This window comes from Macaca thibetana, unplaced genomic scaffold (assembly GCF_024542745.1).
Source record: "Macaca thibetana thibetana isolate TM-01 unplaced genomic scaffold, ASM2454274v1 unplaced_scaffolds218, whole genome shotgun sequence".
NCBI lineage: Eukaryota > Metazoa > Chordata > Mammalia > Primates > Cercopithecidae > Macaca > Macaca thibetana.
The window spans coordinates 1-12,500 of NW_026089007.1; the positions used below are offsets into that span (position 1 = coordinate 1).

At 51.6% G+C, this 12,500-nt stretch overlaps 1 pseudogene; it reads left to right on the forward strand.

The window, feature by feature from the left end:
- Window positions 1-6: 6 nt before the first annotated feature.
- LOC126947387 (SH3 domain and tetratricopeptide repeat-containing protein 1-like) overlaps window positions 7-12,500 on the forward strand; it is a 23,688-nt pseudogene continuing 11,194 nt past the window's right edge.

The window sequence follows — 12,500 nt, forward strand, 5'->3', positions numbered from 1 at the left end:
ACACCAATATTTAGAAAATCAGCAAAAGAACTTGGAGGAATGTTCTCAGGCATCCAGTTCAGCCCCCTGCGCACATTGTCATAAAATCCGAGTGTGTGTACAGGGAGACGCATTCCTTTCTGTTCTCATCACAGGTCCTTCCCTGGCTCTGCACCTGCCTGTCATGCGCGTCCGTGTGAAGAGACCACCAAACAGGCTTTGTGTGAACAATAAAGCTTTTTAATCACCTGGGTGCAGGCGGGCTGAGTCCGAAAAAGAGAGTCAGCGAAGGGAGATAAGGGTGGGGCCGTTTTATAGGATTTGGGTAGGTAAAGGAAAATTACAGTCAAAGGGGGGTTGTTCTCTGGTGGGCAGGAGTGGGGGTCACAAGGTGCTCAGTGTGGGAGCTTTTTGAGCCAGGATGAGCCAGGAAAAGGAATTTCACAAGATAATATAATCGCTTAAGGCAAGGACCGGTCATTTTCACTTCTTTTGTGGTAGAATGTCATCAGTTAAGGTGGGACAGGGCATTTGCACTTCTTTTGTGATTCTTCAGTTACTTCAGGTCATCTGGGTGTATACATGCAAGTCACAGGGGATGCGATGGCTTGGCTTGGGCTCAGAAGCATGACATTGTCCTCTTCCCGACCTTCCCTACCTTTTCCCTCCTGTGCGGTTCTCTCACAAAGTGAATGGCCTCAGCCACAGCTTCTCTGCAGCTGCATCAGACTGTGGCGACAGGAGTGGTGGCTCCTGCAGGGCCTGCTGTCCCCACTGAGCCCAGTCTTGCTTGCCGCTGCAACCTGGTCACCATTTTGCACCGAAAGTATGTAATTCTACGGAATGAGAGCCAACATGCTGGGAATGGAGGCGTCTTTATCACGGTGCTCTGCATATTTTAATCTTGGGTGGAAAGTATGGAAAAGTATGTGATACCTGTGGTTTGATGTCAGAAGGACGTTGTGAACTTGACGTGGACTGAGGATGTTCAGGTGCAACAGGCACCCCGGCTTCATTAAATGAGACTTCCCCATCTCCCTGCCAGGCACGCACAGGTGTATGGCCACATCTTATGTGTTATCCTTATCTAGAGTGCGCCTTGTCATCATGCTTAAAGTTACATGATGATATTCTGCCTCATAGAGTAGGTCCCAAACCACATTCAACACAGAAATGTACTCTTGCTATTCTACATAGAAAGTGCTTTCATATACCAAGTGGGAGAGCAGTCCTAAAATCTGGGCTGGAATCACAGAAGGAAGGCTTTGGGAAGCAACAGATTCCCTAGTCCAAAGCTGGTTTTTGATGAACCTAGAAACAGGACCAAGAGAAGTGAATTTGCCTAAGGCCCTGACAGTGTCTCACGGTAGCATTTGAACCTAGCAGTTTCTTGACCTATTTCTTTAAATGATTAGTCATGCTTCCTCTGATTCCTATATAAACGTATTCCTCATTCATTCTTTTGTTTCAGTGAATTATTGCAGTGCTACCACGTAACAGTATTTGAGTCAAAATGTGGCAGTGTTTATCCTTTTCCAAGGTTTTTAGTTGCACAGTTTGTCAAAGTTGTGCTTACAGTTTCTTGTTGGTTGCAAGGTGTCCTTTCAGAAGCCAATTGTGTGGTGTATTTACGTTGATTGTTGGAGGTAGTTTGGTTAGAACCTACTTCGAGTGTCTGGTGTGGGCCTGGGGGACAGTGACAACTGCCTGCTTCATGGGCAGAGATGAAGTAATTGCTTCCTGGGAACTACCATCCTCCTGGCCACACTCTCCAGCCCATTTCCTTTGTGTTGGTTTCCTCGCATCTGCATGGTTCTGGCTTCATGTGAGTCTCATTTATTTTAGCATATGACTTCAGGCTGTGGGGAAGAATGGCCATTTTAGCACAGAGATGCACACAAAGGAACAACTGGCTAAATGTGAGTGAAGACATTCTTGGGGGGGGGGGGGTTTCATTTCTTTTATTCTGTAACAGGCAGTCTGGGAAGCATTCTGGACATGTGGCCTGCGCTGTCACAGTTCCTCCCTGCAGGATCGCAGATGTTTGGAGATTGTAGTGATAACTGTTATCATTGAGAATGTCATTCTCACAGGCTCTAATAAGTCAGGATTTATTCAGTGTTAATTTGTTAAAGACAACTGTATTTCTAGCCAAATCCATGGGAGACGTTTCTCCTGGCAGTGTTGCTGGGGGTATTCCCGTGGCTTAGTCTTAGGGAAGCACACGCCTTTGAATACTGCTGAAGCTGTGAGTACCCAAAGCGCACCGGAGTACTTTTGCCATACGGGGTGTTAGTCACTGATACACGTCTCAGTCAGACCTGATGGATTCTTGACCCCTTCCTTTTTTAATTTTTTAATTTTTATTTTTTTTTTTTTTTTTTTAAGAGCACAACCCCTCAGGTGGCCACCATGAATCTCTGGTGTTTTCAGTTGGCTGCAGCCTATTTGTCATCTGTGGTTCAAACATACTCGAAGCCTGATGATGCTTCCCTCTGTTGTTCTTCTGCTGTGTGACCTCCGCGCCCGCAGGGTTCAAGACTGTCAGAGCTGGGAGCCACCTTCACAACTACCAGGGTTTCCGGAACCTCCTTTATCTAGCCCTGGGGATGGAAGAGATGTCATCAGAGGCGGAGGCTTATTAGGTTTACATGCCATTGATAACGAATGAGGAGGTTTTCTTTTATATAAGGGGAGCTTCTTATAACGTGCTTTAGTAGGGTAAAGAAGCTTTTGAGGTTTGCTTTCTCTGGAAAGATAATTTGTGATCCTGCTGTTGCTTTCAACAAAAATATAATTTGCATACCAGTGCATGTTGTATTACTGAGCACTGGCTGACAAATGGTTCTTAACTCGTCATTCACTCCGCCACTGTTTCTTGAATGGCATATGTGTGCCAGCTGTAGTAGGAACTTGCTAGGCTCTAGGACTAACCCTTATGAAATAGGGGTCCTGGGGGAAGCAAATGCATATAACTATAAAGGTTTGAGGGGATATCAGAGGGGGTGCCTATAGGTACAAAACTTCGTTCATTCATTGCCCCATCTAGGAGGTTTTGTGTCTTAGCAGCGTGTTCCATAGCAACACATCCCTCTATCAAAATATTCATCATATTATTTTGAAATTCTCTGCTTAGGTATGTGTTTTTCCGACTAAGTTTAGAACTGGTTAAGGACAGGCTATGGGGTATGTATTATATATATCTACACACACACACATATATTATATATATATACACATTACCATTGTAAATATACAATATATATATATATATATATACACACATATATATATTTCTCCCTCTCTATATATACATACACACACACACACATATATACACACACACACATATATACACACACACACACACACACACACACACACACACACTTCTACTGCCAAGCACAGAAAGTCAAAACTAGGCAACAGTTCTTTTAGTGTTCATGAAAAAATAGATGTGTTAGTTGAGAGCGTCCTTAAGTTGCCAGGGGAAAGACAGGATGGATTCACAAAGGGAGATAGTTTTTTTTTTTTTTTTCTTTGTTTAACTCTTGAATTCGAAATAATCCAGACTTATGGAAAAGTTGCAAAAATAGTACAGAGAATTCCCATATACTCTTCCCTCAGATTCCCCAAACATTTCACCCCATTTGTACTTTCTCTCTCTGTGGATATTTTTTTTTTTTTTTCTGAAATGTTTGAGAGAGGAAGGTAGAATGCAGGGCAGGGTGAAAGGCGGAAGGAGAGAGGTGGGTTTTTTTTTTTTTTTTTTAACCTTCTGAGATGGAGTTTCGCTCTTGTCACCCAGGCTGGAGTGCAATGGCACAATCTCGGCTCACTGTAACCTCTGTCTTCTGAGTTCAAGTGATTCTCCTGCTTCAGCCTCCCGAATAGCTGGGATTACAGGCGCCCACCACCATGCTCGGCTAATTTTTTATATTTTTAGTAGAGGGGTTTCACCATGTTGGTCAGGCTGGTCTTGAGCTCCTGACCTCTGATGATCCACCTGCCTTGGCCTACCAAAGTGCTGGGATTACAGGCATGAGCCACTGTGCCTGGCGATTGGGAGGCTTTTGCAGTAACCCAGAGCGCTATGATGAGGGCTGGACCTGGTTGGAAATGATGAGGAAGGTGAGAAGTGGTTAGGTCTGGCATATATTTTGAAAGGAGAGTTTAAATGGGTTGGATGACAAGAGAGAGAAAAAGAAGTTTTAAGGATGATGTCAAGGATTTTGGCCTGAGTAACTGGAAGACTAGAGATGCTGTTATTGGGATCGGGAAGACTATGGGAGGAGTGGGTTATAGCAGGGGGAATCAAAAGTGTGTTTTCGGCATGCTAAATTTGAGGTCCAAAAAGGGATGTCAAGAAGTGTTGGCTGGGCGCGGTGGCTCACGCCTGTAATTCCAGCACTTTGGGAGGCTGAGGCGGGCAGATCACCTGAGGTCAAGAGTTCGAGATCAGCCTGATAATTATTAAAATCGATGATTGATGTTTACTAATTAATCATATTATTGCTCCTAATACTGCAGGGGGTGTACACCTACCTGTGATGTTGTTCCTAATATCCAGGGACAGAGAGCATGATTTTAGTTTTAATATCACAGTAGGTGTACACTCACCCTGTGACACTGATCCTAATATCCAGGGGGTAGAATATGACATGACTCCCAACATAGCAATGAATGGACAGCCACCCGGTGATATTGCTCCTAATATTCACAGAAGAAGCATATGATATTACTCCCAATATCCCAGGGAGGGTACAGCTCTTCTGTGATATGGTTCCTAGTATCTGGAGGGGGAGAGGATGATAATAATTCCAGTATCGCAGGCTGTGTTCACCCGCCCTGTGATATTGTTATTAATATCCTGGAAGGGAGAGGATGATATGACTCCCCATAGAGCAGGAGGCGTACACCCAGCCTGGGATATTGTTCCTAATATCCATGGAGAGGAGAGGCTGATATTACTCCCAATATGGCAGGGGGTGTACATCCACCCTGTGATATTCTTCTTAATATTCCAAGGCTGAGAGGTTGATATTACTCCTAGTATCGCAGACACCGTACACCCCCGTGTGATACTCTTCCTGATATCTGGAAGGGGAGAAGATGGTATTAATCCCCATATCGCAGGAGGTGAACACCCACTCTGTGATATCTTTCCTAGTATGCAGGGAGAGAGAGGATAATATTATTCCCAATATTGCAGAAGATGTACACCCCCCCCCATGATATTGTCCTTAATATTCCAAGGCACAGAAGACGATGTTACTCCCAATATCGCAGAAAGTGTACACCCCCCAGTGATGTTGTTCCCATGATCCAGGAGGGAAGAGGATGATATGACTTTCAACCCTTGCACCCTGCAATGCTCTCACCCTGCAACACCGACACCAGCTCAACCTGACATGGGAGCAGAGGTGGTGGCTGGGGGTGTTCATTGCTTCTCTTTTCTCCCTTGCCAGACTCAGTAGAGGAAGCTGAGACCGAGCAGCCGCAGGAACAAGGTAGGTTTTGCCAGTGGCTCAGGCTTCCTCTGGTTATGAGCTGGGCCTTGGAGTAACGCCGGGGGAGGGGACAGAGCTGAGTACAGTGGGCATTGGATGCGGCTGTCACCCCTCTGTGGTGTGGGCTCGGGGACTTGAGGGACATCGCCTGAGGTGGGCCTGAACCTCCCGTCTACTCTGGCACTGGAGGCTGTGGGGTCCCACACTTCTTCCAATGAACATGCTGACCCCCGCCTGGTCCCCGACCGAGGTGGGGCATCCTTTCCACTGCTGGGGCCCACATGTAGCTGTGGGTTCCTTTTTCATGACCTGGAGAAGCTGCAGTTCACCCTGTGCTCTGCCTCAGAGATGGGAGGCCACACAGCCCTCAGCGGGGAGCAGAATTCAGAGCCTTAGGTTGCAGGGGCCTCAACTGAGGTCCCTGAAGGGTCTGCTCCTTCCTGAGGGGCTGATTCAGGGAGGCCCTCCCGTCTCCCCTCTGCGGCTCTGTCGCTTCCCCTCACACAGGGTCCGCATGTGGACAGCCTGGTGATGTGGATGCACCAAGGGCCCTTGGAAGTTCCCTGGGAATGGGATCCATCCCAGTACATTTGGGATGCAGGCACAAGGTCCCAGAGGAGGCCCGGGAAGCCAGTGGGGAAGGGAAGGCTGTTGTAGGTTTGCCTCGGGGAGGGGGTGGTTCCACCCTCTGCCAAAGTCTCTGGAGCAAAGGCACGTGGCTCTCCAGCTGCCCCGGAGGCCAGGGTAGTGGCTGGGAGGGGCTGTGTGCCTCTGCCGGGTGGGGGAGATTTCTTAGCTAATCTAGTGTAGTCAAGTCACATTTGCCTCTAAATCATATTTATTTTTTTTTTTAATTCCAAGGCTTTACAGATGAATAAGGAGACAGTTTGTATTGAAAATTGTTTTTACATGTGAGCTTGAAACAGAGAGTCTGTTTAAATCTAGTTTTTTCCTTCCCAGTAATGCCTCCTTTCATCCCAGGTTTTCCAACAGGAAATGCGCTTGTTTGCTCACCTCTGGGAGGGGGCTTTGGCTAGGAATCCACCAAAGCCAGCAGGCACCAGTGGGCTGCTTGAGCAGTCTGGCCTTTGTTAACCCTTTAGGAACCGTGGGCTTCAGGTTTTCAGACCATCCAAGGTGAAGGTGGCCACAGGGGCCTGGAAGCTTTCCCATCCTTCCTGCAGGGATGGTCCGTTTCCCTGCACGGAGCTGGGTACATGGGTACAACACCCCTGTCCTGTGCCGTCGGTGGCTTTACCAATTTTGCATAGCAGCTTTTGAGCTGATCAATAGCTCTGATTGGCTGTTGAGGATTTCATGGATTCCTGTACCCCACCGGGGGGCCCAATATGCTGACAAAAGTTACATTTGTAGTTGTAGTGCTGCATATACATGGGTCCAGTTAGAAGGCTTTGATTCTATCTAAAGGGAAAGGCATCTCTGAGGGATCACTGAGCTGACATAGTCTCCTAAAACCATGCTGTGAGGTGGCGACAAAGCAGGACAGGAGGGTGATTTTGTAGGAGAGTCGGGCCACGGGCCTGCGTGTTCTCTGTGTCCCCGGAGTTCGTACGTGCTCCAGACCCTGGGTTTGCATTGCGCATAATTCTCAAGGGCTCATGGCAAGCTGCGCCAGGGACACAGAGGACGGGGATGCGGGGATCCTGCCCCAAGTGGACCAAGGACTCACTGTTGGACTCTAATCTGTCTAGGTGTTTTTGTGACTTGCAGAAATACCTCCACCTTGCCTGGGCCTGGAGCCACAGGAGACCCTGCCGAAGGTGAAGAATGTTCTGGAACAATGCAAGACCTGCCCAGGCTGCCCCCAGGAGCCAGCGTCCTGGGGTCTCTGTGTAGCATCCAGCAACGTGAGCTTGCAGGACCCCGAGGAGCCCTCCTTCTGCTTGGAAGCTGAGGACAACTGGGAGGATCCAGAGGCCCTGAGCTCACTGCTGCTGTTCCTGAACACCTCTGGATTCAAGGCCAGCTTCTGTGGCCTGTACAACCTGGCGCTGCCATGGCTGAGCAGCATGTTCAGCAGCTTTAGCGACGAGGAGGAGCTGACTGGGCGCCTGGCACAGGCCTGAGGGGCGGCCAAGAAAGGTGGCCTCCTCATGGCCCTGGCCAGGCTCTGCTCCTCTCTGGGGCGGCTGTGCAGCAGGAGGCTCAAGCTGTCCCAGGCCCGGGTGTACTTGGAGGAAACACTGGGGGCCCTGGAGGGCAGCTTCGGGGACCTGTTCCTGGTGGTGGCTGTGTACGCCAACCTGGCCAGCATTTACTGGAAGCAGAACCGGGAGAAGTGTACACAGGTGGTTCCCAAAGCCATGGCCCTGCTCCTGGGGACGCCTGGCCACATCTGCAGCACCGAGGCGGACGGGGAGCTCCTGCAGCTGGTGCTGCAGTGGGCGGTGGGTGGCCAGAGCCAGCAGGCCTAGGCCCGGGCCTGCTTCCTGCTGGCCAGGCACCACGTGCACCTCAAGCAGCCTGAGGAGGCCCTGCCCTTCCTAGAGCAGCTGTTGTTTTTGCACAGGGACTCGGGAGCCCCAGACGCTGCGTGGCTCTCAGACTGCTGCCTACTCCTGGCTGACATCTACAGCCGCGAGTGCCTGCCCCACCTGGTGCTGAGCTGTGTCAAGGTGGCCTCATTGAGGACACAGGACTCGCTGGCTGGTTCGCTGAGGAACGTGAACCTGGTGCTCCAGAACGCCCTCCAGCCCCACAGCCTCCCCACCCAGACTTCCCACTACCTCAGGCGAGCGCTGGCCTCCCTAACCCCGGGCACAGGCCAGGCGCTGCGCGGCCTTCTCCACGCCAGCCTGGCCCAGCCGTACAGCCACCATGGCTACCATGGCCCAGCCATCACCTTCATGACGCAGGCGGTGGAAGCCAGTGCTGTTGCCGGAGTCCGTGCCATCGTGGACCCCTGGTGGCCCTGGCCTGGCTGCATGTGCTTCATAGGCAGAGCCTGGTGGCCCTGAACATCCTGCAGTCTGTCCAGGATGCAGTGGTGGTCAGCGAGGACCAGGAGGGTGTGATTGCCAACATTGGTGGCCGTGGCTCTGAAGAGGACGGGCCAGACGAGGCAGGCAGCCGAGGGCTACTACCACGCCCTACGGGTGGCTTGGGACCTGGGCCAGCGGAGGAACCAGGCAGTGGTGCTGGCCAACTTTGGGACCTTGTGCCTGCACGCGGGTGCCAGCAGGCTGGCCCAGCACTACCTCCTGGAGGCTGTACGTCTGTTCTCGAGGCTTCCCTGTGGGGAGTGTGGCCGGGACTTCACCCACATACTCCTGGGCTACCTCTTCACCCGCCAGGGCCCGGCCCAGCAGTGCAAGGGCTACTACGAGTGGGCCCTTCTGGTCGCCGTGGAGATGGACCACGTGGAGAGTGAGTGCCCCAGTTCCTCCTGTGAGCCTTCTGGGGCCACTTGGGTCAGGGCACACCTGGGGTTTGTGATTCGGAAACAAGTGGTGGTTTTTCCACCATCGAAAGCGCTGAGTCATGGCCAGCAGCAGATGTTGGCAAACGCCCTGGAGACAGGCCGTTCCCATGCAGGGCCAGCCCCTCTGTGCCCTACTGAGGCAGGCAGCTCTTCCTGGTTTGCCCAGGGACCATCCTGCCTTGAGCACGGAAAGTCCTGCGTGCTGGGAATCCCTAGACATAACCCTGGGATCAAGGCATGTTGTGCTGAGCTGGGACTTGGGGCCCCTCCATGAGCCAGGCCCTGAACGCCAGTTCTTGTGCCTGTGTTTGCTTGGTATCTCGGCAGCCCTGTGCACCGGTCATCCCACTTCACAGAGGACACAGGGGCGGGTGATTGCCCAAAGCCACAGAGCAGTTCACGCAAAAGCAGCTCTGTGCTGAGTGTGCCAGGCCCCACCCACAAATGGGGCTTGTGGGGTCCTCGGGAGGGAGGTGCTGAGCGTGGGAATGTGAGCTTCAGGCCAGAGAAGCCACAAAAGGGTGAGTGGCGTGATGGCGGGGCAGCACTTGGCCCCGGGTTAGGGAAGCCTCTTTAGTCTGGGACCAGAGGGTTGAGAGGATTTAGTCAAGTAATAGGTGTGGATGAGGGGCTGGTGGTGTAGCCTGTGTGAAGGCCCAGGTGAGGTGGGGGGTGAGAGGTGTGGGGGTGAGTGGGGTGAGGGGGTGAGTGGGGGTGAGTGAGGGGGGTGAGTGAGGGGGGAGTGAGGGGGAGTGAGGGGGGTGAGTGAGTGGGGGTGAGTGGGGTGTGAGGGGGGTGTGGGGGGGTGAGTGGGGTGAGTGAGGGGGGGTGGTGAGTGAGGGGGTGAGTGGGGAGTGAGGGGGTGTGAGTGGGGTGAGTGAGTGTGAGTGGGTGAGTGAGTGAGGGGGTGAGTGGGGGGTGAGTGGGGTGTGGTGGGTGAGTGGGGTGTGGGTGAGGAGGTGGCAGGGAGGGGGTGCAGGGGGTGGGGGGGGGTGAGGGGGGTGAGTGAACAGGGCTTATGCAGGGAGGTGCAGAGTTGGGAGGGGGTGGGTTGGGTGCTGGATGGTGAGAAGCTCTTCTGGAGAGCTAAGCAGGGCCTGGGGCCTCAGGCTGTGGCTTGGCCTTTTCCCCAAGAGCACTGGGGAGCCATGGAGTGCTATCGAACAGTCAGTGCAGACCGAGCAGTGAACGGACAGTAGGTGGGCAGGGCTGTCCGAAATCTAGGCCGCAGAGAATAGATGAGGAAGTTGAGTGCAGGGAAATGGCTGAGACAAGGGATACTGTTGAGTCCCCTCTGCCTTGCAGCGCTTTGTCATGGCATAGTGACACCACTCAGAGGTGCCTCCTGTGGCCTGGACCAGAGCTCCAGGGGCTGTGCCCAAATCTGAATCTGCTCATTTCCCAGCACAGGCCTGGCACCCACTCCTGGCCCTAGGAGTGATGAGATTTTGGAAAGGACCGTGTGAAGGGGCCCCGGTCCCACACATCTGCCCAAGGAGGGTTGGGGGGTTCAGACCCAGGCTTCTTCCCCAGGGACATTCTCTGACTGGAAGGAGACCCTCCAGGAACCCAGCGCCCCAGCCCCCACTGCAGCCTCCGGTGGCTCCTGGCACAATAGCCTGTGGCACCTCCTCCTACGAGGCCCTCCCCTGGGTGCTGGGGGATTCAGACTTGGAAATGCAGGCCAGGGAACGGGGATCATGCTTCCCTGTCTCCCCACCCTGAGCTGAACGGTCGGGGAGACCGAGGGCGGGGCTGATACCCCACATGCTTCCTTGGGGTCATTTTTGAGTCACTTTCGGTAGTTTGTGTCCTTCTAGGAGTTTGGCTGTTGTGTCTAGATGGTCTGGTTTCTTGGTGTACAATTGTTCGTAGTGTTTTCATGGAATCCTTTTATTTCTGTCAGGTCGGCAATCATGTTTCCTCTTTCATTTCTGATTTTAGAAACTTGGGTTTGTAATTGTTTATTTATTTTTATTAGAGATGGGGTCTCATCATGTTCTCCCAGGGGGGTCTTGAATGCTGGCCTCAGCGATCCTTCCCCCTCGGCCTCACAAAGTGCTGGGATGACAGGCGTGAGCCATGGTGCTCAGTCTCTGATTTTAGTCGTTTGTGCCCCATCTTTGTTTTCTTGGTCAGTCTGGTGAAAGATTTGTCAATTTTGTTATTATTTTCAAAAAACCCACTTTTGGTTCTGTTGATTATCTCTTTTGTTTTTCCATTCTCTGTATTTTTACTTCCCATTTCCACTCTCACGTTTATTATTTTCTTCCTTTTATTCACTTTGGGTTTAGTTCATTTTCTAGTTTCTCAAGGTGGAAAGTTAGGCTTTTGATTTGAGATTTTTTTCTTCTTTCTTTGAATGTAGACATTTACAGTTATAAATTTCCCTTTCAGCACTGCCTTAGCTACATCTTGGTGTGTTTTTTTTTTTGATTTTTTTTTTTTTTTTTTTTTTTTTTTTTAAAGTTTTGCTCTATTGCCCAGGCTGGGGTGCAGTGGTGCAATCTTGGCTCACTGCAACTTCTACCCAGGTTCAAGTCATTCTCATGCCTCAGCCTCCTGAGTAGCTGGAATTACAGATGTGCACCGCCACACCCGGCTAATTTTTTTTTTTTTTTTTTTTTATAGAGACAGGGTTTCACCATGTTTCCCAGGCTGATCTCAAACTCCTGGACTCAAGCGATCCTCCCGCCTCGGCCTCCCACAGTGCTGGGATGAGAGGTGTGAGCCACCGTGCTGGCCCGGGCTGTGCATTTGTTTGTATTCTTTTCAAATTAATTTTCAGTTTCCCTGATGGTCTCTTCTTTGACTCACTGGTTGTTTAGGAGTGTGTAGTTTTCACATATTTTTGAATTTCCCACGTTTCCTTCACTGTCGATTTCCAGTTTCGTGCCAGTACAGCTGAAGAACACCTCTGCTTTGGTCTCAGTCCTTCTCCCTTCACTGAGGCTCATTTTGTGGCCTGGCACATGGTCTGTCATGGGGAATGTCCCATGGGCGCTCAAGAGGACTGTGTATTCAGCTGTTGTTGGGGGGCGTGTGTGACAGATGTCCATTCGGCGTACCTGGTTTCCTTTGTTAATCTTCGGAATGTTTCTGACACTAGAAAATCAGAAGCTTTCCACCGTTCCCAGCGCCCTGGCTTTGGGAGAGGCCAGCGAGCCTGTGGGTTTGGAGCCTTGTTGCATGAGAGAAGCATGTGTGGAAATGCCAGGGGCCGGCTTTGAACCCCATTCCCCCAACATGATGCCGTGTGTGGCAGACGTGATGCTTGGCTTTGCTCTCTCAGGGTTCCATCTGCGACAGGGGCTACTTGTGTCCCTGGTCTCATCATCTCAGGCTGAAGGTGGCCCTGGTCCTGGCCAGAGGGGCTTTGTGAAGCAGAAATAGATGGCCTGGTGCAGGGGCCGAGCCTGGCCAGGACCTCGGCCCTGGGAGTTGTAAAGAAGGCCGGCCTGTACCATGAGCATGTGCACCAAGCTGTGCCCATGTCACGGTGTGCTCGGCGCCTGCCCTTGCACAGGTGCATGGCCTGTCTGAGCCCAGGCTCCCCGCCTATGGGGCCC